Source organism: Haliotis rubra, unplaced genomic scaffold, assembly GCF_003918875.1.
Source record: "Haliotis rubra isolate DU_JTF1 unplaced genomic scaffold, ASM391887v1 Scf1487, whole genome shotgun sequence".
Classification (NCBI taxonomy): Eukaryota; Metazoa; Mollusca; class Gastropoda; order Lepetellida; family Haliotidae; genus Haliotis; species Haliotis rubra.
The window spans coordinates 107,819-131,619 of NW_025765433.1; positions in this window are offsets into that span (position 1 = coordinate 107,819).

Consider the following 23,801-nt stretch of genomic DNA (forward strand, 5'->3'; position numbering starts at 1 on the left):
CAATTGGCGATTTGGTAGTAGATGTTACCTTGAATATGAGTACAGTAACAGTGATAAATATTACCACAATGTGATTCAGAATACTGGGTTGGCTAGTATTTTCTGGTACCAATCAATCAAATAAGTGACATGTCCAATGGAAGATACAATATACATGTATACTACAGATCTTTCCTTTGTGATTGTGAAAAAAATCTTTTGGTTACATCTACAAATTAGTCGTTCTAATTTTATAATTTCATTGTGATCAGATGTACCACTGTGCATGTTTTTGAATATGTATCAATGTGTTACTTTGGCTGTTTTTGTAGTTTTACTAAGCATTGTATGTATTGTATTTGCAGGATGATGCAGAGTCTGTGTGGGATGATGAGGATGGCAACGATGTTGTGCCAGACATCAACCAGGACTCTTCATATTCACCCGCAGATCTTAAGTAGAGCATACACCATCTGTTTGCGGTTGTGGACTGGTTCAAGCCTTGTTGTAATCAACTTGGTTATATTTCCCCTTTCTCTGTGTGGCAAAACAAATGTCTCAACTCAGGCTCTGCTTCATATGTACCAGATCAGAGAATTGCTGTCTGCTCAGTATGAGTGCAACAGAAGCTTCATCATTGTCACCAAGTTGCCAAGTCTTTTTATGTGAGATTGTTAGTGTGTATATGTTAAGATACATTGAGGCAGCTTCAAATGTACACTTCATGTATATGTATATGGGCCCATGACCTTTCATACAATAAACATTTGAATTTAATTTGAAATCTGTTTAATAAATACCACAGCAAATATGTTATGCCTGCACTAGTAGACCTCATTTCATCATATGCATAAAATGTTTTAGGGTTTTAACATATTTGTATTTGCATATTCATACAGAATTTGTGTTCTCCAATGCTGAAGATTCCCTCTTGATGTTGCCATACACACACACACACACATACATTGTTGAGTTCTATTGAAATGTGAGCTATTCAAAATAATGAAACAGATGAATCATAACAGTGACTGTGTTACTGTGTTTGTTGTTTTTCGTGTAAAATATAATAAATGGTACATTCACAAGTTATGCAGAATGGTAGTGAGTGAGTTACAAAGTCACATCGGCAGCCATATCGTGACTATGAAAGTAGTAACTCTAAATTTGTAAATGTGTACATGAAATAAAAACAAACTTATTTCTTACCTGTCTTCGAGGTAAGTCTATCACAAATGTACACTAAAAAGTGGCATGTAACCATAAAAACTATAACGGTACACCTGAAGGTTGATCAATATACTAGGGACTACGGCACGTACAGTACTTTTGCTTCCTGCATGGACCCTAGAAGGATTCTATATATAGAAATTATCTTGCAAATGTAACAGTAAGTAAATATAGTCCCCCAATGGAACAGCACAAAGCTATACTAAGTTTGCCATTTCATCTAAGCTGAAACCAACAGAAACCTAGCGGAAACCTACATTACCCAGTATCCAATAGGTTTCCGCAATAGCGGAAACTAAATCATTTTGCTATGAATGTTTCAGCGAACTGAAACTAAATGGAAACGCATAATGATAGTTTCAGTTGTAGAAACTTGACGGAAACCTAGATTTGTTAGTTTCAGTTTTGTAAACTAGTCGGAAACTCGCATTGTCTGTTTCTGGATACTGAAACCTAGCGGAAACCTACATTACCCAGTATCCATTAGGTTTCCGCAAGAACGGAAACTCAGTTATTTTTGGTGTGGTACCATTATTTGTTTATTTATGTTCATGTTTTCTTTGTTAATGGCGTGACATGTTATGACCCGGTGTAGGATTGATCTTCAGCAACTCATACCGTGGTAAGAGGCAACTGTTTTGGTTTGCACTGTTATGTCATTGAATCCCAATTGCATAGTTCGATAATGTCCATCACTGGATTTTTTTGAGTGGATTATTTACAGTGGAAGTTGGTTGATGCGTCAATTTCTTAAAATTCTGAAGCCGCATGGATACATTAAATCTGGGTAAACATGTTTTGACACATTCCTTGCAGTAACAAATGAATATCTTGTCACAAGATGTCTATTATGATTTATTGTGTGTGAGTTTGTATTAATACTCCTTTAAAACATGAATCTTAGTGTATCACTATTCCTTTCTATCACTATCTCTATTATATCATATTATCCGACAGCATACACAATTTAATTCAGCTTAAATCAACTGTACGTATTTGCCTGCTATTTTATTTTTACAATAGCTGTATATGTTACTGCTGTAAATAGAGTCAGTGACTTGGTAGTTCACCATCTTCACATCTACACACAACGCATGGTCCAACTTGTTCAAGCACAAAAACCAGACACCAATTTTGACATATGATAGTACTGCCACATAATAAGATCCGGGTTAGAAACGAGTCTTCCGACTGTCGTAAGAAGCGACTAACGTGATTTGGTGGTCAGGATTGACCGGATTGACGCATGCCATCGTATCCCAATTGCATAGATCGATGCTCATGCTGTTTGTCACTGGACTTTCTTGTCCAGACTCTATTATTTACAAACAGCCGCCATATAGCTGGAATATTGCTGAGTGTGGCGTTAAACAAGAAAGAAACCATAATGCAGCTAATTTAAGGTTTGATTTAAAAATAGGATATAATCATATTTGAACAAAATGTTCTATCATCGTCTAGTACTGCTTGTGATGAATGGCAGCCTTGATGTTTTAAGTATAAAAGGTTTTACATGGTGATTTCTCTGGATGACGCAAAAAATATTCGATGTCAATCCTTTGATCGAGATAATAAGTTTAACTTAGCAGTATTTGTCTAAAAATGGAAATGCTTTATATCACTAGTACTTGATTTGAACCTTTGAACAAATCTTCTTCATAGAAAGGATGTTTCATAGTAATATGAATTTGAATCAATAATGCATCAACGCAAGATAAAAGATTCCCGTGTCATCGGGTAAATAGCAGTGGAAAATATACACAGGAAATATAGTGGAAAATATTCATAAGAAATATTTGCTGAAGACAAATAAGATTCCGACTTTATGTTGAACATGTTTTTTATGTTCACTGTCCCATATTGATCGATGACACCAGAAAGACTTGCAAAGAAAGGTTATGACAAAATTTAACTTGAAAAGGCACGGTAACATATGGTACAAGTCACATATGGTACATATGCAGTCAACGTTCAGTTTCTGTTCCAAAATGCGTCCTGTTCAAGATAAAAAAAATCAGTTTCTTTATTCATTTGACGCGATGTCTCAGTAAGATGAATCGACGCAGTGTTTTGTTTCGATCAGCGTGCGTTGATACGATATGATTCCAGGAGGACCATAATTTTACAATACTTCAACCCCGTTTGAGGGTACAGCCACTTACTAATCAAAGCTACCAATAATAAAATACTTATCTATTTTCAAACCATTTTTAAAAATTTATTTAGCAATTCTATTTATTTTAAAAATTCAATGATTAAATGATAATATACATTAAAAAGATCCTTTACTGTTTTAACATTGAAATATTTCTCCACTGTGATGGAAAAAGCAATAGAGTCAAGCAGGACAAAGGATACAAAACGGAGGATCTTCACCTTTTAACAGGTATTCATGAGTTTATCTAGTATGGCCAATACGACATCGTCGCAAAATGACCTCGTCAAATCTGGACTGACAACCCAAGTAGGTGTAACCAATATAGGGTTTTATTTCATGTAATATATTTATACCTACTTGCAATTGGGTGTCCCACTTCTTTTACATCAGATCACCGGTGTAAGTTCCAATGCTAGCTTTGTAATCAGAGTATGGAATAATTAGTGGTGTCACAGATTTGTTGAGTGCTGCCTTGACAGCAAGATCAGCCATTCTGTTCCCAGAAATGCCAACGTGGCTGGGCAACCAACAGAGAACGATGTCGTATTGGCCAGTAGCAAGATCATTATATAATTCAATAATTTCAATTAAAAGTGGATGTTTGAAAGAAAGATTTTTAATAGCCTGAAGGTAAGAAAGAGCGTCAGAAAAGATGACATATTGGTTATATTTTGGGTGTCTTTGAATATATTTAATTATTATATCATAGCAAACATAACTTTTTAAGTTCATGCAAATTTACGTGTACACAATATACACAAATAGACATATACAAACATTTACAAATAATCGTGTTGGCTTCATGCGTTGTACCCAGCATGACGAGCAAACGTTTTAGGCTACAACGCTGCCCCCACTTAACAGAATTCATGCTAACTGCACATGAACAATGGTTCACTAAAGTATTCCTTGGTATTCTAATGAAGTTATTGGCAGAAAGCTTGTATTACTGATGTGTCTTTATTGATCGATGTCAGTTGTTTCATAAACAAACTGCGCAGTCAGTAACTGCTCGTGTACACTCATACTTTTGCACAGTTGCATAAGCCTATTTTCCAACAGATGACATGATGAAATTAGTTCTTATTTTCCTGTCATTTACTCCAGTTCTGATTGTAAAGACGACAAAGGTTCGGTACCATCTATATGACAGAATCACTTTTTTGGATAACCTGTAAACTGCAGACATGTGGGTCAGTTTGTTCACAGGACGAGCTGTGTGTCGATATCGTGCTTCATGGTGGTCAGTGTTACATCTACTCGTCATCAGTTTCGTCATCTGGAGTCGCAAACCACGGTGCCAGAGCATACGCCAAGCGCGGGGGTGAGCCAAGCATTACATACATTATATTATGCCCCCTGACTCTTGTAGCTATCATCCCACTTTGCATTTATCAAAATATATTTCAATGCACCGTTATGATGTTCTATAGGATAACGATAGAGGAGGACGTACCAGTTACTTAGTCTTACCGACTGAAGTTCCATTTTTACTAGAGCTATTTTGTTTAGCTTTGCAGTGTATTAAATATTCCAAGAACAACCCATATAGTATATTTTCTGATAGTTTGCCATGCTTGTAGCGATAAATGATCGGAAGTCTGACCGACTGTTTTGGGTTTTTAGTTTTATTTTAGGCGATATATCAGATCGGCGCCTGTAAGATGTCAGCAGCTGATAAGGATATTACCTTTTCGCTTTCAAACCACATTGGCATAAATATTAAGGGTAAAACTGATACAAAAGTACAAGCTGCTCTTGACAAACAATAACCCACGCTAAGACCCCTTATATTGAATGTAAGCCAGTGGTAAGGCAGTAGGTTAATCATTTGGCAAAAACACCATGAACAAGGTGTATGATATTTAACCGATCATAAGTGATAACAATATCAGTGCCAACTGTTGAACAGATGTTGTTGTTGTTGCATAAAGAATGTGTAGTATAGGACATTCACAGTTTAACCATTTTTTCATTTTTGAAATGACAATAATGCGTTCTTTGTCAATCAGGAAACAAATACTTCGTTGATACATTCATTCCTAATCTTCTTAGTTGTTTCCTATGCTGTAAGAACTGCCATGTCTGTTACATGTGCTCAGTGGGGTGTGAAGACAAGTGTAACAGAAGATTGTGACAGTTACCCAAAAAAGTGCATCTACTGCTTAGAAAGTCTATCATCCTTCTGCAAAGAATACCTATTATTGACAAACAAACGGAAAAAGAATAGAATTAATTTTCTTAAATAAACATCCGTTTTTGGTGATTCTACAAAATCGTCTAGACCTTAGAAGTGGGAGCAGCAGGAGCGCTATTCACAAAAAGACCTACTTCAACAATCACCACTTCGTCAGTAAAATTGCCGAACAGATTTCACGTTGGTGAACACTGATAATTCCACCTTCCCCTCAAATAGCAGAATGCCTTCCAAGCACGACCCAAATTCACTCAGAATTTCAATCACCAGGGTCAAACAAACTTCAAACACTTTTTTTTTAAAAAAAACATCAACATTCAAACTTGGCCAGAATCCTAAAGCCATAAAGGGTAACAAATTCAGATCAATCTATTTAATACGTTTGGATCTGTTGAGGACATGAATGTGTATAGCAACACCTGTTTAGGGGTCATACAGCTTGTCACGCTCAAAGAAAGTGAGGAGTAGATCCATAATTAATCCACCAAACTGAAGTTATTCAATTTGTGTGGGAATTGTGGAGGACCTTGAATTAATTATAATGCATCCCAGCTATTACTGAAGGATTTAGAACCATCAGAATTCAGTCTGCAGTAATGTATCATTTCATTTTCTTCAACACCGAGCAAACGGGCCTCTGGCAGAACTTCAGTCATTGTGAGGCAAGTCTTATTCACGTTTCTATTACACCAAAATAAATCTCCAAGCCATTGCAGTAGGACTAACCTATCACGTTTCCTTTACTCTATGCTCACTACTACATTATCCGCCTTATTCTGCTCTTCAGATGTCCGATCTTTAAACTCTCTAACTTTGTCACGATTACTCTAAACGGGCATAGCCCACTCCAGGATAACACAAACACTCACACCAAAAATAAATTACTGGAGGATTTCATCTGCTGCTACGATCTTTACTCATATAATGATGACCAAAAAACCCTTTCTACTCTAGATTTGCCCATAACTGATTTTAACCTCCTAAATAACCTTTTTGAAACGATGTCTTTTCAACAGTAAATCCATCTGTTATTGTTCATCAGTAAGATGGAATTGTACAAAGGCAAACTGCTCAATGTTTCAAACTCCATGCACAGCCACGCTGAAGCCCAAATGTCTCAGTGACGTATAGTCGTATACACACTGGGGGTACTAGATAAATTCCAACAAAAGCCTCTGTAAAGCTTCATTTATGAAATAAAGCTTTGTCAGGCCCTTATCTCTCCCCGCTATTGTATATACCAGGTTTGAGCTCCCAGTTAACTTCCTGGTCACTATGACCGTGAACCAACACTTTCCTGATCACATGACACTATGTCGTGTTGATCTCAGCAAAACAGTTTAACGTGAATCTCCCAAGATTTCTTTGGTTTTCATAATGAAGGCTTGCTGGGCTTGTTGTATCCCCTGTTCTATGTACTTTTTTTTCTCGTCTTCGCTGACGGCTGTCTTACGAGACTTGTTTCGAATCTCTCGTTTCAGTTCGTGATATTTTGTGAGTTCATAGAGGACCAAACTAAACTCTTCCACTGAGATTTTATTGTCAGTGAGTACGGTGGAAATATGGTCGTATATGACGTTTAACTTTGCATCGGCTAGGATCCTGATCTCGTCGTGTTTCAATGCCTTACGATGCAGTCTGCGTCACACAAACTTAAATACCAATCCAGCCAGCCCTGACACCCCAGCTGTTATTTCGATGGCTAGCACTATGGGTGCGCCTACGATGGTGGTCAACAACCCCACACCTACTGCCCCTAACCCCATACTGGTAGCCATTAGGGTGGTATCAACCCCATCCATGACATTGAAAGCTCTATGGTACTTCTTGTACAATGCTGCCCGTGTGTCGTGGTCTTGTTCTAGTTGGCGTTTTACGTCACATAACTGTTTCAACCGAAACCCGTCTACGGTTTCCAGTGTCTTCGTGACTTCCTCTATGACTGGTTACAGGCCCATCCTGTGCATATAATATAAATAATATATACTACAAGATATTTTTTAATTGGTCTTCATTTAATAGTCACTCAATGTACTTGAGGCTCTTATAAGACCTACGTTCTCGGGTAGGTTAATTTTTTGAAAGGTCAACAGGTAACTTTTGTTCTATACTAACTGCATGGTGGCTTATTAAGGGGGGCAGCAATCCCAGTGAGGGGTCCGAGTTCCGTTGTATGACGATACGACAATGGCGGTCGTCCGTAAATGGATATGAATGTGACCAATTTATTACCACCCCACGTAAAATATGCCGGGGGGACCACCCCCCTTATCATCGTATTTGAAAAGAAATCTATGATGAATGTGGAGCCTGAGGCTATAAACATATAATATCGTAGGCCAGCGTATAATTGAAATGAAAAATGTGTACCTATGTGTGTATTTAACATGTAGCCCGGGTGATTTGGTATTTGGGAAACTCTTATAATACTCGGAAAGTTGTCGGGGGTGAAACGTCCGATCAAGATACCGCTGTTCTTAATTTCGGTGATTTGACTAGTGAGAGGAATACCATTACTATGAAAAGAGACGTAAGGTCGAACAACGGGCGTGGCCTCGACGTCGCCTAGGTCGAACAATTTGCTGCCAACAAACGCTGGGTATAACATCCATCTATCATCATCACTGCGGACTAGGGCATGCCGAGTGTTGCTGTTCGTTCTTTCGGTATCGATGATATCACTTAAGTTACTGTCGGATCTCCCGGCGGGGACTTCAACGCATTTGTAAATGTTATTTTTAAGTTGCAAGGCGTACAGTTTACCATCTATTCCATGGGCGTCGAACCCGCGTGTGTCCCCAAGGTCGGAGATCCCTACATTGACGCATCTCTTCACCCTTCCGGGACCTTGTGCGGCAGTCATTTTATGTGCAGCGTTATGCTGAGGTATCCTATATTAACAGGATTATGCTTTGTATCTAACACTGATAGTACCAACTCAGAGATGGTGCCCCGAGTTAACCCCTTGTACTGCCGCAATGAAAACGACTCGGTTCTGCCGTTGTTGTATTTCTCTGTTTTCACCGGTATGGCTCTCAGTATCATGGAAGGGTGACCACCTTGAATGTTGTCCGTTGTGCTCAACTGTCCGAGATGAATGCACAGCTCTCGGTACGGTACTAGGTCGGGTAACTTCGTGCCTGTGACGGTAGTTGTGGGTTTTATCTCGTCCGGCGACATCCCGAGTGTCCTCGCCAATGGTCGGCCGAGCCTCAAGGGGTTTATTCCGTTGTTGGTTAACTGTACCGTTTGAGTCATTCATCTTGAGTTCGTCTCCCAAGGGCTCGAAGACCTCATCGCTTAGTGAGCACACACTGTAGTAGCCTTCGATTATTTGGTTGCGGGCGCCACTGACGAACAGCTTATTGTTGCTGGTGTGGATGTTGGTCCATTACGGCAGGTAGGTGATATCGCAGAGTGCCACTTCAAGTTGGCCCGACGTGTTATCGATCGGGTGCATCAGCTGAACACACTCACCGCTCGTTATTCCTGGAAGTGTTACGTACATGTTAGAGTATATATACCCATTATATAATGCTCTAAAAATGTACAAACCGGGAGTGTTTTACCCTAAACTGGAGATAGATTTCCCACACATGAAGATCGTGGTCACGGCTGGGTTGTATTTTGGAGCCCAGTTCATAGATGTGTTTGATAGGTATAGGTTTTCGGTGACTAACGCCAAGGCAGTCCACCCCAGTTAAACACCCCTATGCAGTTCTGGCAGAATCAACTCAACTTCGCCGAGTGGTGCACTACAACAGGGTGCGGCTTGACATTGACCGACACTCGACGGGGATCGCTGAGTCAGTCTGTGTTCACGTTCCACATGTACTACCAGGCCAGGCGTATCCTCAAAGAGATCAGCGCCCCGCTCCCACAGGACAAAGCATGGGATGCAGTAAACAACCCATACGATAGACGGGCCTACGAACGCGTTTGCAATGAATTCGAACTAGACCCGAAGACGGATTGGAGTTTGCCGGGGCCAAATCAAGGGTTGAGTATCCCCATCGTTCACAACATGCCCCTCGTGGAAGCCAGCGAAAAGATGAAAGAATGGGGGTACAAGTCGTATCATCACATCACAACAAACGAGTGGGATGACCGTTACATGGCTTTCGACAACAGCAAGGATTACCGAGTCTGGAGGTTTGAGCAGGGGCCCACGGATGACTGGAAAAAGTTCATGCTGGACACGTCGAGAGGGTTCACTTGTGCCGGCACAGAACGATTGAACGACTCGATTCGAACGTACGTGTGGGCACTGTTGGGTGCGCAGACACAAACGCGTTCCAACATCCTCGGTAAGGGGACTGCTTACGAAGCTCAGAAACAGTTCGTTGTTAACGTTAAGGATGCTATCAATGCTCCAGTTGATCTACCGAGTGCCATCAAACGCTACCAACACGTATTAGAATACGCCCGGTGGAAAGTCGACTACGTGTTCGACGTGGGATTGTACATGGCTCCGAGCGATATGCAACTGAGAGTAAAAAAAGTGGTGGGTTACAACAACGAAATAGTCATGGCCACGGCCGACCAGAAATTGGATGTCAATGCAGGCATCAACGTGAGTCACGTCCCACCTCCCACGGGTGAAACGGGTATAGTCGTACCATCCCCGAAGCCCAGGGTTCAACCCACACAACCACAGCCCCTGTCACCACAGAAGGTGGCTGAAAACAAGGAACACATCGACCGTAAAACAGCGCTGGTGGTTGGTGTGATCGTGGCCGGGCTCATTTGGTTAAAAGTTCCTTAGCCGAGACGTACACAAGCCTGGCCACAGCGACGATGGTTGCCCTCAGGTTTTCACCGAGCCACGTAACTGTTTTCGACAGTGTGCTCAGCAGCCACGAGACGATGCTACCCAGGATGCTGGGCAGGGCTTCGGCGGCCTTACCAGCAAGTTTATCCTGGGCTTCACCTAGTGATTTCAGATGTTTTTTACCCAGTCTCTGACGTCACCACCACTTGGTGGGGTGGGTGTACCACCACTTGGTGTACCCCCACTCAGCGACACGACCAGGGTTGATATTATTAAGCCCAATGCTGTCAAAATGCTGGCGATGGTGATCCCTTGCTCTCGGAAGAGGATTCAGATCCTGTCAGCCAAAGTTGTGTCCTCATTCAGGACTAGATCGATGGTTTCCCCACACGTGGTTGATCTGAGATTTTGTTTTAAACATATTTTATTCATTCAAGAAAAGGATTGGGCACAAGTTATCCAACTTAGAAAAGCCCTCTCCAGATAATTACACAATTCATCTTACAACAAAGTACACAAGTGACAGACATAGGCTAGGATATGTACAACAGATGTTAACTGAGAAAGCGTTTTGTCTGAGAGATATAGATATGTACATATTTGAAAACATTCTGGTTGTCAGTGATTGAGAGACCTGCATTGCCTTGTAAGATAGGATTAATATCTGAGATCTGAGATCGAAGCTGGTCCCGGTTCGACGAAGCGGATTCCAATCGAGTCCGCCTCTCGTCTTGTAAGTCACGCAACCATTTTTCGATGATGGGTTTCAGAGACTCGTCCACCTGACTGAGTTTTATTTTCTCGCGAGCGATGTGCTCATCAATTTCGTTTCAGTTAAGCTCTTGCTCAAGCCCAACCAACCTGTGGACTATAGGGTGTTTTAGCTTAGCAATGCTACGCCAATGCTAAACAATGCTAAGCAAAGCTAAGCAAATGCTACTATTATGGTTTGTGAAGTACTCATCGTGTGCAATTTAACCTTCATCTCGCTGTGTTTCGCCTGTAGCGGTTATTATATCATTAGAGTTAGGCACCTATGAAGGGCCACCTCCTCGTGGTGGGTGCTGGGTAACGCTAAGTGCCCTTCAACCCCCCGTTGTGGACCCGGGGGGATATTTGGTCCACCAACCCGTTTGCCTCGGGTTGCGCCCCTGTGTCGGTGGAGGACGGGAGGCTGGTGGTTGAGGGCATTGGTTCCAGGATTAGCGTTCTTTTGCCCAACACACCACTTCGCCCCTTACTTCACCTAGACGGGTGGTAGAACTGGCCCGGTTCTATCAATCGGCTGGTCACGCCAAGCCCTGTGTATAGACTATATCTATAAATGTCATTGCACAAATTACATTTGGAATTGTTTTAATTTCGGGCTTACTTGTTTATCTAGCACGTTAGTGATTTTGAATTATTATGTTATGAACTTTGCCTAGAGTCTTATGCCCAGAAGGCGGTGGCTCATGGGCCAATCTGGTGGAACTATTAATCTTTTAATTCTTCTGCTGGAGTATATCATCAAGGTATCCTTGGTGCTGCAAGTTGGAAATCCACTTGGTTTTAGCATTGTCCTTGTGATACTCCGTGGTGGGTGGGGAGCTCGGATGATGAATTCTAAAAAACTAAACATGGCTTATGAAACCCCCATAAAAAAGACCAAGCGTACACTTGACACTGATCCTGTTGAGACTGACCATAGACTGCCCAACTCACTTGATTATTGGCCACTTTTCTTCTACTTGAAACTGTTGACTTGACACCATTGAAATTGAGTCCTTTTGCCGTCTCGAAGGGTATGCAAGGTATTGCCGGTGATGTTAAGAACATTAAGCGGTTACGTTATGGTGCTCTATTTGTTGAGTGTGCGAAAAGACATCAAGCCCATTAACCTTCTGAGCACGAAAACCTTTGTCGGTATTCGGTCACGGTCACTGCTCACAAAACACTCAACACGAGCAAAGGCATTGTCAGAGATCATGACAGATTGTTTGCTGACATGTCAGAACTTGACATAGTGTCTGAAATGAAGGACCAAGGCGTGCTTTATGTCAAACGTTTTACAACTCGGAAAAACAATGAAACTTTCAAAACTAATACATATCTGTTTTCCTTTTCATGCCCAAATGCTCCCAAATCACTGAAGGCAGGTTATTGTAACGTCCAAGTTGACACCTACATCCCTAACCCGCTCAGGTGTTTTAAATGCCAGAAATATGGACATGGTGTAAATACTTGCACATTGTCTGTTGTTTGTGCTCACTGTGGTGAGAAGACACACACAACAGAAGATTGTACCAGTGATTTTAAAAAATGCACCAACTGCTCAGGCGAACATTCCTCCTTCTCCAAAGATTGTCCTATTTGGAAAGAACAAATGCAAATTAACAAGATCAAATTTACCCAAAACATTAGCTTTTCCGAAGCCAAAAAACTTGTAAAGAGTTCTGACCTTAAGGAAACATATGCTTCAGTAACCGCAACACCATCTGAGTCAAGCTCTAAAGTGCCCAAATTGTCCACAAGCTGTCAAACAAATTTGACTTGGGTCAAAAGCGATTCTCCAGAGCTCTTGTACCCTGCAATGTCTTCTCAAACTACAGACTCACTTCCTGTTATGTCTGAAAAGCAGTCAGCGTCATCTTCTGGTAAACAGTCTCAGTCGAGTTCAAAGTCTCGATCGTCATCTACTGGTCAACAAACTGGTAAAGCCAAAAATAAACCTAAACCTGATTCCTCAAAAGCACAAAGTGGAAGACCCCCCAAAGGGTCAGAAAACAGAATACAGTTGTACAATAAATATGGATCTCTTGATGATATGGATGTGACTGAAGCCGTCCATACTAGGGCACACAGCTTGTCGCCCACCAAACAAGTGTATTTATGTAAAGCCCACGGGGCAAACGTAGTCAGGCACCAGCTTATCTAAGAGAAGAAAAAGGACTACATAAACGAATGTAGGCGCCTCCTTAGTATTGAGGTGTAGCTTTCATTATTTTTTACTTAAAGCTGGAGGAGTTACTTCCCTTCAATAGCCAGTGACCCAATTAGAGACTGTGTACACCTAGGGTATAATAAGGCCTGCTATTCAATTCATTCGAATTCCACCCCCTGCTTATGGCCTGAGAAGCTTGTTGATGTTTCCGGGTAAATGCAGTATTGATAACATCAGACCTCTGGTCATTAGCAAACTGGAAGAGGAAATAAACGAATTGGGACACATCAACTTCCAAATGATTGTTACTACAAAGCTGGATGTCTTCAGAGAACAAGTATTGACTGAATCAGCTAATATATATACGTGTATCCCCAAGGTTGTGGAAATAATAAAACGGGAAAGGTATCCTGAACCCAGAATCGATACGGTTATTCTAAATATAGCGCTGGTTGATTAAGGTTGGAGGAGTTACCTCCCTTGTTGGCGTCCCAATTAGAGATTGTATACACCTGGGTATAACAATGCCTACTGTCCGAGAGCTCAAGCAGATTGCGAGAGAACGAGGTGTAGTGGGCTACTCCCGAATGAGGAGACCCCAATTGTTTAGATAACTCGACATACAACACGCTCCCACAGTGAAACAACTCAAACACCAAGTCAGAGAGCTGGGGTTGACTGGTTATTCCCGTATGAGGAAAGCTTGGCTAGTCACGCTGCTAAACGACCACGTACGTCCCCACACTGTGAAACAACTCAAACAGGAAGCCCGAGAGCTGTTTTTTTTAGGTTATTCCCGTATGAGGAAGCCTGAGCTCGATGAACTGTTACATCAGCACAGAGTCGTTGATCTACAGTTCATGCGCACCGAACACACTGTAGTTAACTATCTGAGAGGCTGGCGCATGCATGTGGATAAGAACATAGACATCGGCGACGTCAAGCCGCTGATTGCTGACAAAGTTAATGAGGAACTGAACGATTTGGGAAGTCTAAAGTTTCAAATAACGACAAAGATGTCGCTCGATAAACAGCAGAATGGTGTCGTTGAGTATGTTTAGCCTTACTTCCAGGGTAAACAAGAAGTCGTGACTCATGCCGAGACTATAGACGAGTCCATCGATACCAGTCTTCAGCAAATACGAGAGACCCTCGAACGCTTCACGTACAGGGGTTCCGGTTGCCGTGGATAAAATCGATAAACTCTATCTAGACATAGCCCACTACGTACCATTCACGGGGTGATCGTACCTAGACTTGCCCCCCTACTACAAGAAAAAAAGGCCATGGTCAACATCAAAAACAGAGGGGGATGATTGCATGAGGTTAGCGATCAGGTCAGCCTTGTTTCCAGCCAACGTTAATTTGAACATGCCTTCTAGCTATCCCCAAAATGATTGGCTCAGCTGGGCTGGTATGGACAAACCCACCCCCATATCCCTGGTCACCAAAATCGACAAACACAATGATATAGCCGTCAACGTCTTTGGGCACGAAGGCAACAAAACGATCGTGCACAGGATCAGCCCAATGGAGGGTCACAGCGTGATCAATATATTCATGATCCAGCGAGGTGATAAGTACCACTACGCGTGGATAAAACACTTCAGCAGGCTGTTGTATGACCAATAGGCACATCGAGAAAAGAGTCAATTCTGTGAACGGTGCCTGCATGGTGTCACCCGAGCTGGTTTATTAGAATCCCACCGGGAGTATTCCCTAGGTGTGGGGCAGACGGCCATACGAATCGACATGCCCAAGCAATGCGACAATATCCTAAAATTCGACAACCACAAGCATCAGATGTCCATACCTGAATCATTTACGCCTTTCGAAGCCCTCGTCAAACCCGTTGACATTGGCCCGGCTCCCAACACATACAAAACGCAGGAGCACAAGGCCTGTGGGTTCGGATACGTGGTCGTCCGCTTATGTGATGGGGAAACGAACGCTCCCGGGGTGTACAGGGGTCCCGACGCGGCTGAAAGGTTGCAATGGGAAGAGAAAACCATCAGGAAGAAATTGTACAATGTCGTCCCCATGTGTATGACCCAAGCCGACCGGCGAGCTTACGGCTGCAGCACTCACTGCCATGTGCGTTGAACGGCGATTCGGTGAGAGATCACTGTCACATCACCGGGGAGTACAGATGCGCCACTCACAGTGCGTGCAACCTCAAGCTCAGAATCAACCCCAAAACAATCAACATCCCCGTGGTCTTCCACAACTTGAGAGGGTACGACTCCGACTTGATCATGCAGGCCATTGCGAAGGTCGACGGCAACCTGACGTGCATCCCCAACAACATGGGGAGATACATCACCTTCAGCCTAAACGGCCTGATGTTCATAGACTCAGTTCAGTTCCTACTGTCGTCTCTCGATAGTTTGGTTAAAGCCAACGATACCTTCCCCAACACTGATCGATACACCGACGCCGAGACTCGGCCCCTGCTGATGAGGAAGGGTGTTTACCCCTACGAGTACATGGATGGCTGGGCCAAGTTCGCCGAGACCCGACTACCCCCCATCAGCGAATTTTACAGCAACTTGACCGACTCGGCCATCACGGAGGGTGATATCTCGCACGCGATTAATGTATGGAATAAACTGGGCTGCAAGAATCTGGGCGATTACCACGACCTGTACTTGAGAACTGACGAACTTTTTTCTGGCTGACGTGTTCGAGACGTTCAGAAAGATGTGTTTCAAGCAGTATCAACTCGACCTTGCGTGGTGGTACTACACCAACCCTGGTCTCTTTTGGGATGCCTTGCTGAAGAAAAACGGAGTTAAGCTGGAACTCCTCACCGATTACGACATGCACCTGTTCATCGAGAAAGGTTTGCGAAGTGGGATTTCCATGGCTGCCAAATGGTATGCAAGAGCCAACAATAAGTACGTGAAGGGCTACAATGCTAGCAAACCCATTAATCATCTCCTCTATCTCGACGCCAACAACCTATACGGTTGGGCCATGAACCAGTATCTACCCACTAAGTGGTTCGAGTGGGTGCCTGAGATAGACGGATTCGGGGGTAGGTTACATACTCGAAGTTGACTTGGAGTACCCAACAGCATTACATAAGTCACACAACAGCTACCCCCTGGCCCCAGAACGTTTGATGGTGAACCCAGACTGGATGTCCGACTACCAACGGAGGGTGGGGGGGTAATAAGCTAGCCAATGTCGAAAAACAAGACCGTGGGAAGGAGAAACAGATACCCGACCGGGTCCTAGTGAGGTACCTCTACCAACCGGGAGAACATGAAGGGGGCACTCGGAAACGAGCCACGGACCCAACATGGTCAGTCAAAACTTACAACTTAGATAAAGTGGACATCAAAGCCGACGAGCCGAACTTGTACTACTTGAAAGATTGGCCAGGGAGAGGTTTCATCAGAGACACAATGTTACCCCCGGAGCAAAATATTTAACACTTACCTTACCAAGTAATCCCAATAGTATCCTGTAACCAGCTCACATTAAACTGTTTCCTGTCAACATGACATAGGGTGATCACAATAGTGCCACGTGATCAAGAAAGTGTCGGTTCGTGGTCATAGTGACCAGGAAGTTAACTGGGGGTTCAAAACTGGTATATACAATAGCGGGGAGAGATAAGGGCCTGACAAAAGCTTTATTTCGTGAATGAAGCTTTACAGAGGCTTTTGTTGGATGTACAATGGGGGGTACTCGTATGGAGAATGTTGTAAATACCCGATGCACTTATTTTCAAATATCAGAGTTATGGAACACTGGTTAAAATTACTGATGATGCCTTCTTATAGGCTACCAAAAAAATGTTACAATATGGTGATGCTATACGATAAAAATGTACACACAAATTTCGTTTCTTCTGTTAGAAATTTTCTATTCTCGAAAGGGTTTGGTTTTGTATGGAACGATAAGTATGCTGATTCTGAGGGTAAGTTTATTTTAGTACTAACACAAAGATTAAAATATATCTATTTGCAAGAATGGTTTGAAAAGTTATCTCTTTCCAGTAAATGCTTGTATTATAAGATGTTTTAGAAATGCACATAATACTTTTGACGCCGAAATTTATCTTTCATGTCTAAATGCATAAAAGTATAGGATAGCGTTAGGCAGATTGAGATGTTCTTCACATGATTTATTTATCGAAAGTGGAAGATTTTAAAATGTCAAAAATATGAAATAGAACTTGCAAACTATTTGATCTTAACCAAATAGAAGATGAATATCATTTTCTTTTAATTTGCCCCGCTTACAATTCCCTGAGAAAGTTGTATATTAAGAAATATTATTGTGCCCATCCAAACCTTAATAAATTTTTTAAAACTTCAAATCTTGTCCATGTTTGCTTACTATGCCATGTTGTTTAGGACAGAATATATCTGAGAACGCAATGTAACCTACAGTTGATTATTTTCTCTTCTTCATGTATATTACTTGTGCGTGTAAATATTGATTTATAAACGTGTTGTACTACAGGCATGTGGCCTTTCAGTACCGGAAATAATTGATATCAGACGTAACTGATCCAATTTGGTTTGTTCCTTAACATCTTAAATTTAGAAACTGTTGCATTCCTGCGAAATGTCCCAACAAATACAGATATACATTAACCTTGATTAACACAAATTATATACACGGTTAAAGGTTGAGATATATCTCCACCATCACTGTCCAAAACTTAAATAGATATAAAATTTAAATGTAAAAGACTATGTGGTACGTTAAAACAATCTCGACAAAACTATGTTTTTGAAGAGTACTTGCCATACATGTCTTAACGTTTGGAATTTCTGCTAAGGATGGAAGAAAAGGGTCTTAATCGAGTGTTTTCCACCTTAAGGATGGAGACGCACTATTACATCGGACAGCATATGCATCAAATGCATTTTGAATTAACATCAAGAAGAAAGAAAACTCAAGCTGATAATGGTGAGGATTATCATGAAATATTTTCCATTTGTGAGCTGCATGACGCCTCGGTGCAAGCTCGCTGGACTGCTGCAGGTGCGGCTACTATCCATTACCACTTACGGAAACATTTACTTTTAAGAAACATTGTTGAATGTATCTGGACGACGGCAAATACTGTTATGAGTCAACTTCGTGGATGACATTGATCCATCTTTTAGATATGTCTGACAACACACATACCACATCCACATGTGCCAAGACGACAGTATGATCTTGAGCATGTGTTCACGAATCACAATCAAATAGTGATCCCAACGTAGTGAGCAGATCTGGAAACATATTCTTTAAAAAGTATAAATAATGTTATACGATATATATTTAATCATCAACTTAAGAATTGGCGTATATACTATGGTATACACCTGGTATAGTGGCCTAACTTCTAATGCGTGTGGTCTTAAGTCCGTTTAATTGCGCGTCAAAACTGCATTCATATGACATAGCGTTGCTATGTTAAAACGTCACCGTAGGACCATGAAGCTGCAAGAATGGCAGATATACTGGGTGGGCTCATAACAATCGATACTGTTAGGCAATAAGATTCTTCTTTTCGACTGTCATTTTAGATCGACTTAATACTTCAGCTATATGAGATATTGATTGATGAAGGAGTGAGTGAGTTACAATTTACAGACACGCTGGCAATATTTCAGCCATATCGTGACTTTCAAAGGTGAGGTTCTTGAGAGGCATATAGAAGTTGGTATTCAAGTATAAGACAAAATATTATGGATGTCAACTTCTTCTTTATTCAATACACAACGTTTGTGGGCTTTTCCTTGTCCCTTCGTGGAAAGGTCATTACGTGACTTTCAAAGTTATTAATTCATATAAAACGCAAGTAACTTTGGAAAAGAAAACCTGTCGACGAAGGAGTAGACGAAGGACAGTAAAACAACTAGATTAAGACAGAAATATATTTAAAACTAGCAATTAAATTTAACACAGCCCAACTAAAAAAGACAATACAATATAAAAACAGGCTGTAGATTGCCAACAACTGAAATATAAGATCTGTCCAAAAATGCCATAATTCTTTCTTCCTTGTAAATAATCAAACTGTATTTTTGTGTACACAGGGAACCATTACTGGTGTGAATTACGTTTGACGCAATGAATACGTCTAATGTGATCCATCCTTGATGGGGGCCATCTCTGGGATAATGGAAATGGGAAATTGTACAATACTTATACGGCACTTCATACAAGAGATGAAATGCAATTCTGGCAATGAGACATTCGGTACACAAGATAGAGTTACACACATATGTGTATACCTAGTCCCAGGACAAATACATCATTCGATTTCTGTTTAAAACAGATGTCTTATGAATGTGGAAAGGGTTTTGTCGATTATGGTTAATGTTTCTTCTCAATAGAAGATTATGGTTACTGTATATTCTCACGCAACAGAGAGACAGTCACAACAAATGGTCACTTGAAAACGGGTTCAATTATTCTAAATATTTTTTTATACATTTGCGCCGTAAATAGTAACCGCATAAAGACCCTTAACTATTTTAATTGACACTCCCATCAACGTTGTAAAGGACACCATGTTCTTGGATCTTATTTTCGATTCTCATTTAACCTTTCTGCGGCATATTAAATACCTAAAGCTAAATGGCTAAATGCACTCGACCTATTGAAAGTAGTTTCTAATTCAAAGTGGAAAGGGGTCAAGCTACCCTCTTACACTTGACAACTGAGTAAGAATATCTACCGAAACTTCGCATCATAATATAATTTACAGCTATAAAACCCTTGAGACAAATATGGATGTGGAAAGGGTTTGTCGCTTCCACTTCTAAAGAGATCAGTTGGATAAACCCGACACTGCTATATGTTACAATCCAATCCCTCCAACCCCGCCTCTAAAGAGATCAGTTGGATAAACCCGACACTGTTATAAACTCTGTCAAAAAAGAAACGCAACCCCTGTATTTTAGAGATTTTGATCTGAAGTTTTAGGACGACACGGCATTTTTATTATTTAAGACAGAAGTCTGAAATTTGGCAGAATAATAACCCAGATGGGCATGTTTAAAATTGTCATTTCAAAAGTCATCTCACAGACACCAGTTTGTCACCAGGGGGGCGTCTTTCTCAGTATCTCGTATGAGCACCAAGAGCTGCAATCACTGCACGGCATCTCCTTGGACAAGAACGGATAAGACGCCGGATTCTTTCCTGGGGAATGGCTCTCCACTCCTCCTGCAGTGCAACGGCGAGCTGTTGCAGCGTCTGTGGCGGCGGCTGACGTTGACGTACGCGTCGATCCAGAGTATCCCACAGGTGTTCAATAGGGTTGAGGTCTGGTGATTTAGAGGGTCATGGCAAGACATTGACGTTGGAATTCTGCAGAAAGTTCATTGTTGCACGTGCAGTATGAGGCCGGGCGTTGTCCCGTTGAAAAACCTGTGTCTGTTGGTCAATAATCGGGAGAAGGTGAAGCTCTAACACGTGGTTGATGTAACGTTGGGCTGTCAGGTTCCCTGGAACGATCACCAAGTCTGATTTCTGGTTGTATGAGATGGTTCCCCAAACCATGACGCTTCTCCGCCAAATCTGTCCACCTTCGGACGCAGATGGGCGCAAAACGTTTATAACGTCTCCTATACAGACGCTGTCTTCCGTCGTGACGTTGCAAAAGAAAACGGGATTCATCAGAAAACCAGATTCGCCTCCAGTTTTGTAAAGTCCGTATCCTTACGTTGTTGCACCACCTGAGTCGTCGGCGTCGATGTAGGGGGCGTAGTACAGGTCCAACAACTGGTCTACAGGCACGTAAACCCGCTTCTTTCAGACGGTTCCTAATCGTTTGAGCTGACACTCTCCTCAAACCTGGTATTTGTGTGGCAGTCACGGTTTGTAGGGCATGCCGATTACGCAGGTGATGGACCCGGATGTACCGATCTTGAAGGGGGGTCGTGATTCTTGGCCTTCCACTTCTCGGGCGATCGTTGGTCAAATTGAAGTTGTTGTAGCGGCTCCAAAGTCGGGATATCGTTGTTTTGTGAACATTTAGGTGCCGTGCAACAGTTCCAAAACTTTCTCCGGCTTGAACACGACCAATGGCGATATTTCGGTCGGCAGCACTCAATCGTGGCATTTTTAACACAGCTTTTCGGCGACAAATGAATGAATATAATACGGAAGCACATGGGCTTTTTATACACCCCTACATTAACTGCCATTTTCATGATTTGCATGTGTTTTTTTTGTGCGAAGTCACCATGAGGGTCATTTCATGCGTTGTGACGGAATAAGCAATAAAATACACTTATGCGTACAAATGCAGTTGTTTGGATGGTAATCTTCATTAATTACGTGTATCATTTCAATACATTCGAATAAAATTTAGTTTGGAAGCAATAACTTCATTCAAACGAATTTTTCATATCTGAGGACAGGGGTTGCGTTTCTTTTTTGACAGAGTTTATGTTACAATCCCTCCAACCCTGCCTCTAAAGCAATTTTAACCCTCCTTATCACACCTTGTATGGTAAGAAATCTAACTCACTTGCTCCACTTCGAGTCCGCATTCAGCATGGACATTTTCTGCAAGTGCTGATTTCAAACTGCTTGAGTGAGTGAGTTTAAGGTTTACGCCGCGCTCAGCAATTTCCAGCTATATGGCGGCCAAACTGCTTGAAGTGTCACCGTGGCAGACACTACAGCCTGAAGTTGATTTGGAAATATCCAAACTGAAAAGGGCTGATACAAACTTCTTGTCATATCCACAAGCCTCAATGAGTGAGTGAGTGAGTTTAGTTTTACGTCGCATTTTATACACTGACCAAAAACCTGATATTTGACAATGATTCAAAACCATATGACAGCAGAGATGGCGCAAGGAAATGTCTATTAAGCTTCACGAAAAACAACCTTTGATAGGATAAAAAGGCATTGCTCTAAACTTTCCAGATGAAGTGGTGTCGTATTGGACACGCTAAGTATACTCACTCGTTGTCATTAAGAGGAGGGGACCAGCTACCCATCCCACCCCCTCTCAATGTATTCTTTGTCGCAGCCCACTAACTTTCAAACACCTTCTGTTTGAATAGTTTTACACTTTCAACCATTTACAACCGTTTCTTTCCATTTAATTTTCTGCAGAAATGTATTCTTTTTGGTAAGACGCAAAAATGGTAGGGGAAACTTCAATTTTGAATGTCAATTTTAACCATTTACTGTGTTGATGGACTGATAATGCAAGAGTTACAATGAACTTTGATCCGATGATTTCAGTATAATTACATGATAAAACCGGTTAAATATTGGTGTAAATTGATTATGATTGATACCAATAAAATACCTTATCAAGCCTATTGCATGCTTAAGACACTTGATGATGTAGGGAGAATTACATGGGCATCGCTTATCTGAGATATTTATTTCGATTTGGTTTTGGTATTTTATGGATAAGTCAAGACATAGGAAATGTAAACATGTTTATCTCGCTTTTTAAGCAGAGAGGGTCTGATAGTTTGAACCAAAATTAGCTCATACTGTTTCACTTTTGATCAAATGTCAGACATACTGTCGATTTAAGACAATGTTGCAAAGTGAAAGATATCTGTCCTTAGACATTCCATGGTATTACAAACATGTTTTAAGCCAGTTCAGATGTAATAACTTCAAACTTGCAATTGAAGGTTGAGGTTGAGTTGGGCTTTACGTCACATCGGCATTATTCCAGCCATATAGTGACGAGAACAAGTCTGCATTAATATACATTGTAAGTACAAAGTGGTTTCATTTCAAAGACACACATTCGTTACATTGTCATTTTGGAACAGAATGTCATAGCACTTAATTGAAAAGCAGGTAAATTCGTTAGTGACATTACACAGTTACAATTTATGATATAGATCAATTTCCCTCAGGTAGTTCAGTATCAGATGAGCGCTCACGCTGGAGAACAGATCTTTCAGATTGGTTGCGTGATAATGCGAGTCCCTTGCAGATGTAAAGTCCACACAGTCAAGCAGAATATGCTTGACGGTGAAAGCCTCATCGCAGGAGCTAGAGACATATGGGGGGTCCATCCCCATCCGTTTTTAGCAGATAGGCATGTGTAAATCGACTGTGGCCACTACGACATAGTCGTAAAATTACTTTATCACGTCTTGACTGGCATCCCAAGTAGGTATAACCGATTGTTGGCTTCAATTCGTGGAGTTTGTTTCTTCCTACTTGAGTGTCCCACCTTTTTTTGCATCAGGTCCCGAGTATAGCTTTTGATAGTGGGTTTGAAATCACTGTACGGGATTAGTAGTGGAGATAGGGGCTTTTCAAGAGCTGCTTTTGCTGCAGCATCGGCCTTAGTGTTACCTGCTATGCCGACGTGACCCGGCAACCAGCAGAGGACGATGTCATATTGGCCAGTAGAATGGTCGATGTACAGTTCTAGTATGTCCAAGATGATTGGGTGACTTGAAGTCACGTTTTGAAGTGCTTGAAGGTAGGATAATGAATCTGTAAACACGATGAAGTTTTTGGACTGATTTTGCTGTTGAATGTAGGTCAAAGCTGAGAAGATAGCTTTGGCTTCAGCGGTGAAAATGGAACT